The sequence below is a fragment of the Nothoprocta perdicaria genome, unplaced genomic scaffold, assembly GCF_003342845.1.
Source record: "Nothoprocta perdicaria isolate Ctin4 unplaced genomic scaffold, notPer1 scaffold_7, whole genome shotgun sequence".
Classification (NCBI taxonomy): domain Eukaryota; kingdom Metazoa; phylum Chordata; class Aves; order Tinamiformes; family Tinamidae; genus Nothoprocta; species Nothoprocta perdicaria.
Window position 1 is genome coordinate 4823721 of NW_020455976.1, and position 7733 is coordinate 4831453.

Consider the following 7733-nt stretch of genomic DNA (forward strand, 5'->3'; position numbering starts at 1 on the left):
CCCGCGGTTCGGCCGCTCGTCCCGCGGCAGCCCCGGCGCGGGGGCTCCCGCCGCACCCCGTGCTCCGTTGCACGTGGCGAGTGTTTGCGTTGGCACCGCTCCTCCGCCGCGCTCCGCTTCCCGGCGCCGCGGGCTCCCTGGTTGTTTATCCCGGTGTCCGCCGGCCGCGTTGGGTGCTGCTGCCCAGCAGACCCAGGGCTCAGAAGGAGGCGGTGGTCGCGCCAAGCGGGCCCGCTCGCAGCCGCGTTCCGGGCGCGGGCTCCCCGCGGCGCCGTCCCGCGCCTTGCCCGCCGGCTCGGCGGGACCCTGCCGCGGGGCCGCCCGGCGCTCCGCTCCCGGCTCGCGGCGCTGCCTGCCCGACGTGCGAGGTCATTGTAGCGGTTCCCGCCCGCGCTGGAGCTGCCGGCTTTCCTCGCGGCTGGAAGCGGGGCCGGGGCGGGCGGCGCTGGGAGGGGCGCCCCTTTGTTGTGGTGGCGCTCGGCGCTGCCGTGTCCCCGGGCGCGGGTTCCGTGCTGCGGGGAAGCCCGGGCTCGCCGGTGGCCTTCCCCACAGGAGCCCGGTGCCGGAGCTCCTCGCCCCGGGGCGGCCGGCCTGGCGCGGGGACAGCGGGCGAGGGGCCGCGTGCGCCCGTGCGGGTCCCTGCGGGTCCCTGCGGGTCCCTGCGCCCGGGGCTGCCGAGCGTCGCCCCGCGGGGAAGGAGCGGCCCCGGGCCCGCGCCCTGCCCGCGAGCGCCCAGCCGCGCTCGGGGATCTCGGCGCCGCCTCTCGTGGCCGCAGCTGCTGCCCCGGGCCCGGCAGAGGTGGCAGCTCCGCGTCCCGCCAGCGCCCGTCCCGCCTCCGCGCTCACCTGCCTTATTCCCGTATTATTACATGCAGGTTTTTCCATGGAATAGCTTGGTGGGCGCTCCTTTAGTCAAGCCCCTTCTTGCTTTGCTGGCTCGCGGTGGGTTTGTGCTGGCGTGCGAGCCAGGGCTGGGGAGGACGCCGTAGTGGAGATGAAACTGCCACTTGTGGCTGGATGGTGCAGATGAAAAGAAGCCCTGTTTACCTTAAGACTGCACTGACTGGCATATTTTGGACTGCTTGATACAGAATTCAGAGTATGCGACAAAATGTACCTATATAAAATGTAACGTGTTGTCCCACGAGGAGGTGATGTTTGTGGTCTCAGCCGTTGACCTTAATTTGCTCTTTTTCTGTACTGCGTTGCTTAGGCTTGACCGTGTTGTGAAACACAAATAACGTGCTATTAAATCTGGGCATCCTCCGACAGGAAATTTTGTGCAGCAGAGGCATTTTCAATATATCCAAAAGTCGAACAATAATCGTTTCAAAGGGGATTTTAATTTCCAGAAATATTGCCACTGCAAACCTCTGGGTAATGGGTGTGCTTTGTACTGAAATGATGCTCATCTATTTACACACACGCAAAATTTGACAAAACTTTAAGCTTTATTCTGGCTCGTGCAAAGATCATTGCAGTTTAAGAAGTCCTTGATCTGTGTAGTGCTACAGTCGGGTGGTACATGGGAGTACAGTCTGCCGTGTGATTGTAGTCAGGCTGCTCAGCCTGAGTAGATCAAGAGGCGGGAATTGGTGTAGGTAAATACTGTAATGCCCGGGCAAGGAACTTCCTTAACACTCTGGCATACCTCTGTGCTTGGGTCATTTACTGGGGTTTTACTGCTAGCCTGGGCACTGACCACGATTGTTTGCTTTTGCTTTCCCTGCAGAAGGAGGGATGTAGGTTGGATCCGTGCAGCCCCAGGACCCTGCGCCTGGGAATCCTCCTGCGGAGAGTGGGGTTCTGCGCAGGGAAGAGGGGAGCCACGGGCTGAGGGGAGCCATGGGCGGCTGCAGCATCAGCCCGTCGCGACAGGGCCGCCCCAACCTTGTACCTGTGCTTTGATTGCAGCTTGTGCTGGTTCCTCTTCAAAGCAGGAGATGGGAACGAGCCAAAAGGCCTTTTCTTAGGATCCCCTGCATGTCCCGTGCTCCTCCTTTCTGTTGGATCTGTGTGGGGCTGGAGGGGCTGCCCCTGGCACAAATAGCCCTTCCCGGTGCTGCCGCCGTTGCCTTATCCTGGCTGTGTAAATACTGCAGCGCAGCTCCCTGCTTTCCCTTGCTGCTCTGACTGCTCACGTTTAAAATACAGTTTCTTTCTGTAGCGTGGATCTTGCTCGAGGCTGGCACTGCTTTGGAGAGGGGATCTGAAGCACATCCTTGTTAAACAGGGAAGCCTGTTTGCCGTGAGGTGCGATTTTAATTTAGCCTTGTTCTCGTCTCCCACTCCTTCAGCCCACAGGTTGATACAGGCAATTAGAGGGAGAAAAAAAAACGTGTGAGCATTTTTTTTCCACCAACTATTTCTTTATATTTTTGGGGCTGGGAAGCATGTTTGCTTGAGACTCGATTCTGTGTTTCTTCTGTTTCCAAAACTCCTGTAGGTATCTAGGAGAATATTTTATGTGTAAGAAATGCAAAATACGGTGCCACCGTTGTTGTAGTGCTGAAATATTTAACGACTTATGACTAACTCTACCAAATGTACTCTAACTTCCTTTAAAACTGTAAATGCTGGGACTGAAACCAGACCCTCCTCTCGCGAGCTGGTAACCCCTTGCCAGCACCTCTCTGGCATAAGATGCTTTTCAGAGTTGCTCAGCAGCACGTTGGCTAATGGCACTTGCCAGACCCTGGCTGATTAGCAGATGCACAGTGACTTTCCATATGTAACACAGAATGCCACATTTAAAAGATTTGAATTCATTTAATTGTGAAACTTTGTGATGGATAAGGTGTAAAGTCATCTATCTCTATATATTTATTGGTTAAACATTTGTAATCTTAAGAGTTCACCTGTCTTAGGGGTCTTACCTTAGTTCATGGAAGCAGCAGCAACAGAGGTTTATTAAATGTATTTTTTCCACTCAGGATTAATAGATGGCCACTTTTCAAAAGAAGTAGTAATTGTTCAGGTTAATGGTATAACGGACGACCCAGTTATTAAAGCTACAAGACCATAATTTTCTGAAACAGTGAGTGATAGTTTTTGAAGAAACCATAAATTTGCTTTGAACTTGCATGGAGTCATGGTCCTCTTTCCATTTGCAACATTTTTCAAAATGCTTATCTTGCAGTATTACTACTAAAATACTACATTTTAGTGCTTATGTGTGTGTTAAAATCTGAAGTATAAAAGAAATATTTCTGTCTGCCACAAAGAACGTTAAATGAAAAAAGGGGCCTTGAAGCCCTTGCATTGGAGAAGCTTTAAATGTGGTGTGTTTGTGCTATACATATACACGGGTTTGAATCACGCCCTGGGTATTAATAGGACTGTTGGGTTTAGTACCCTGAGCAGCTCTGCAGAATGACTGAGGATTTGCTGTTGCATGTAGATGTCTACTTGCAATGTTTCCATTCTAATGGGAATTAATATTAATCCTACTAAAGCACTCTTGAAATTGAGCGATCGAAAAGATCTCTTGATCTTTCATGTTGTATTGACCAGAGAGAAAAAATAAGACATTTGCTTGTTACTCTCAATGATGAAGAGCCACCTATCAACAGCCCCAGGGACCAGGGCCTGTTTCTTACCCTTAGAGGAGGCTGCATCAGTTGGGCACCTCTCCCTCTGCTTTCCCCGTCTCAACCATCTAAATCTTGATCTAAATCTTGGCAAGTAGGGGCTTTTGCTCTCTGTTCCCGTTAGTACAACGCCTCTGTCCTGAGACTGGCAATGATGGCAACCCGAGAAATTGTGGTGTGTGAACTCTCCACTCTTTTGTATAATATTAAAAAAATTTTTTTTTGGTGCTGAAAATTAGATTGTAATCTGTGTAGTAACAATTTTATGTTGTAAAATTAATCATGCTTAATGTACTGGAAGGAATTAGCCACTTTTTTTTTTCCTCCAATTATCTGATACAAAAAAGTTATTTGCTTAATGGAGGGAGGAGAATGCATACATAAATACATTTTATTCCTTTCCTCCCCATCCCTCCTTCCAATAAGTCACTAATTGAAGGTTGGCGTGGTAAAGCAGAGAAATTCAAAGTAGATTTGTCAATGAGTGACTGAATCTCGACGTATGGTAACTGAGTAATGAGCAAGTTCAGGTTCTTTACTGAGCTGCAGACTTTTTTTTTCTCTCCACGTTACATGTAATCAAGTCAAATACTTGATTTTATTGAGTTTATTCAATTTTCATTAAAAAAAAAAAAAAAAAAAAAACCTGCTCCTTTAACCACACTCACACACATGCATAAAGCCCCAGACACCCACCCCCGGTTGTCCGAGGGGAATAAGGGAACAATCCTGGTTTTCTTTGCTCTGGGAGCTGTTGCATTTCTGAAATTGTAGTTGTGGAGCTGGGTGCTTTTTGGGCAGCCCTGCAGCTTGAGTCAGCGGCTGCACAAAAGCAGAGCTGTGGCCCAGGATGCCCGGGAACCTTCTGCAGAGGGACCTTCTACAGGTTGCCCTGTACCTCTAAGCTCAGCTTAGAGGCCTTCGGTGACACACAGGTCACCACCGCATGTGGCAGAGAGAAGATGACTTCACTGGTAAACTATATGGCTCCTGGAGGCATCAGGTGGCTGCTACGTAAACAAAAGCCCATAGCAGTCTAAAATAGATGTTCATAAAAATAAACAGTGCAGAGAGCGACCTCCCAAACGAGGAAGTGCAGGGCTACCACGGCATCCATCTATTAGTCCTGCGAAATGCTGATCGCAGCAGAGCGTGGAGGGCTTGATGTGGAAATCTGCTTTGTTCTTGTCTCTGACATAGCGCTTGGATTGCAGGTATTTATTTTACTCTGTTTATTGTGGACAAATGATCGTGCAATCGAAAGGTTGAAATGCAAGAAAAATCCTATAAAATAACACGTGTTGGCATGATTTCCATGGTTTTCTTGTTGAAGGGATGCTTGGTTCAAATGTACTTGTTAATGTGTTAAATTTGTAACAGTTACTTTTTTAGTAGACTGCAAATTCTAATGACTGGTCATAATATAGAAGATTTGCAAAGCATAGAAGTCTCTTTGATTAGAAATTTTTTTAGAATACTGGCAGGTTATTTGAGTTATACTGAGGGTTATTAATAGCATATGATTTTTCATGAAAGAAGAAATGTGTTAGTATAAAATACTATGACTGAAGGTACCTGAGAATTTGTGTTTATGCGACAACCTGTGTTCTTGTAGTGCCTCTATCTCTTGGGCTCTCAGTGCTGCTCCTCATGGGACATTTCAGGCTATCATATATATTTTATTTTCATAGCAGGCTGCATGTTTGCTTTTTTGGAACATTTCAGCAATTGCTTGGCAGCTTTCTCCATAATATATTGTGTGTGGTAGGCCTAGCTGGGAGAGAAGCAGAAGTTTGAGTATTGCCAGTGTTAGTAATTCTTATAACAAATAAGACAACCTGGACCTTTGTCGTGTCTTCAGCTTAACCTAAAACAGTGAAAAATAAATGTATCATTAGCCATTACTTCTCCAATCCCTCCTGTAGAAGAAGCCTTCAGAGAACCATTGCTAGTTATTTTTTGCCCATCACCTGCCTTTTGAAAATGTTTTTTTGCAGTCTCCTCTTTCGCAAAGCTCCACGGCAGACCTGAGCAGATAGCGAGGTTTCAGTTATGTGCTTCGCTGGAATATGGTCTGTTTTATTCCTCGTCCAAATGAAGATTCCATTTATTGAACCAATTAGCTGCTGGGTGTAAGCCAGAGCCTTCCCCTGGAATCAGAATTGATGAACAAAGGGATGGTGCTGGAAGGAGCTGTATCCTGCGGGGACGGTGCCGGGGAGCGGGCGGCTGGCGGCTCCCGGCTCCGCCGCTGCCTCCCGCTGCTGCCCGGCTCGGGAAGGAGGCGCCGGCGCTGCCCGTGCTCCTGCATCCTGCGGCAAGGGAAGCCTGGGCCTTCTTCTCAAAGCCCAGGCTGGGTGAAAATAAAAGGGAAAGAGCTGAGAAGGAGGAACTGCTGCTTTTTGTCTGTCACGGCCGCCTGCGTCCCCCCGACTGCGGGTTTGCCCCCAGCTGCGTTCTGCTGCCGAAGCGCTGCAGAGACACCAGTCCTTTCTCGGCTTGCTTTTATGGCACCTATCTGTATCACAAGTGGTTAATTCAAAGCGATTAAGGTCTCCCTGGATTTTTTATTTTTCTAACAGGTGAGGTGCTGTCTATTTTCTGTTTAAAATAGAGCAGCTTGGTAGAGCAGCTTGGGCACAGACGTTACAGGGAAGGTTGTATTTTTTCTAATGCAGAAATGAGCCTGAACACCCGGCTCTACCATGTGCCTGAGAGAGGTGCCTGGCCGGGCCGCCCGCTCCGAGGCCACAGGAGGGAATTCCAGAGCGGAGCTCCGGAGCTCCCGCTTCGTGGGCATGGTGAGGCCAGCGGTGCCAGCACTTCGTGCTGCGAAGCTGCTCTTAAGAATTGAAGCCAGGAGGAGTAAAACACGAGGTATTCGGCGTGGTGCAGCACGTGGCGTGATGACAGGGAGCAGCGCTGCCCGACAGGGTCCCGCTCTGCGTGCGCGGCTGCTCCCACCTGCCTGCTGGTGCTGCGCAGTCGCTGGCTCTCGAGATCGGTTGGCCCCACGGGTGACCCACCTATTCTTTTAGGATGATTTCCATTCATAAGCGTGTGAATGAGAGAATGCATCTGTCCTCTTTGCTGAAAACACTAAAAGAGAGCTAGTTCTTAGTTTCGCTTTAGGTTGAGTTAGTGGTGTGTGTGAAGTGTGGGTAATGGCTGAGTCTCCTTAGGCAAATGTGTCTGCAGCATTTGCATCATATAGAGTTGCATAATGAGAAATCTGCGTCCATCACAACTTCCAGTTCTGTGACTTCCAGTGTCTACTAAAACTACATATGTTATTCGTGCATGTATGTATATTATATATTTGCTCATCGGTATCTGTAGAATGATGTAAATCCTGATCCTGGTCGCATCCTGGGGGGCTGGTTGTATCGCCCAGTTTTTTTAATCTAATGTGACTAACAGCACTTTGAATCTGAGAGTACTGTTTGGGTTTGATTATTAGTAATATGCAGCTTCTAGCACTGCCTGGTGTTAGCAGGTGTAAATAAAATATCCTGATTTTACAAATAGGGACCATTTAAAATGAGATTTTCTGATGTGAAAACTTAAGCATGTGACACGGAGCAGACTGATTGGATTCTTGTAAGTCACACTTGTGGTCTGCCTGGGAAACTTGCTCTCTTACGAGAGCTGTTGGAAACATCTTCCCAAGGTGCTGATATTCTTTAGTTGTACCATTACCTTTTTATTTATTTTTATTTTTGATGCTTATTTCACACCGCTTTGCAAAATTTGCAACACACTTTACTGTGAGTAGTGGCTCTTGAAGAAACAGTGTGCGTTTTATGCAACTATTCCAATATATGAGGTAGTATGTAGAAGTAATAACTGCAAAATTGAGAACTCCTGAAACTTATATAGACCAAGAAAAGATTTTTAACTGGAACATATATATATATAAATATATATATATTTTTTTTGGCCCAACTTTCTTGGCTTTGTTGCTTATTTTTTAAGTAAGACTTTAAGACTTTGGTATGCTTGTTGTAATAATCTTGCGCTCTGGAAATGCCTAAAGTTTTTCCCTATATTTTAAATTTTTCTTCGCTATTTCAAAGGAGAATCCAGGTAATGCTCGATTTGATCTGGGGATATGGTCACAACTTCCACTTCTTTTAGTGTTTA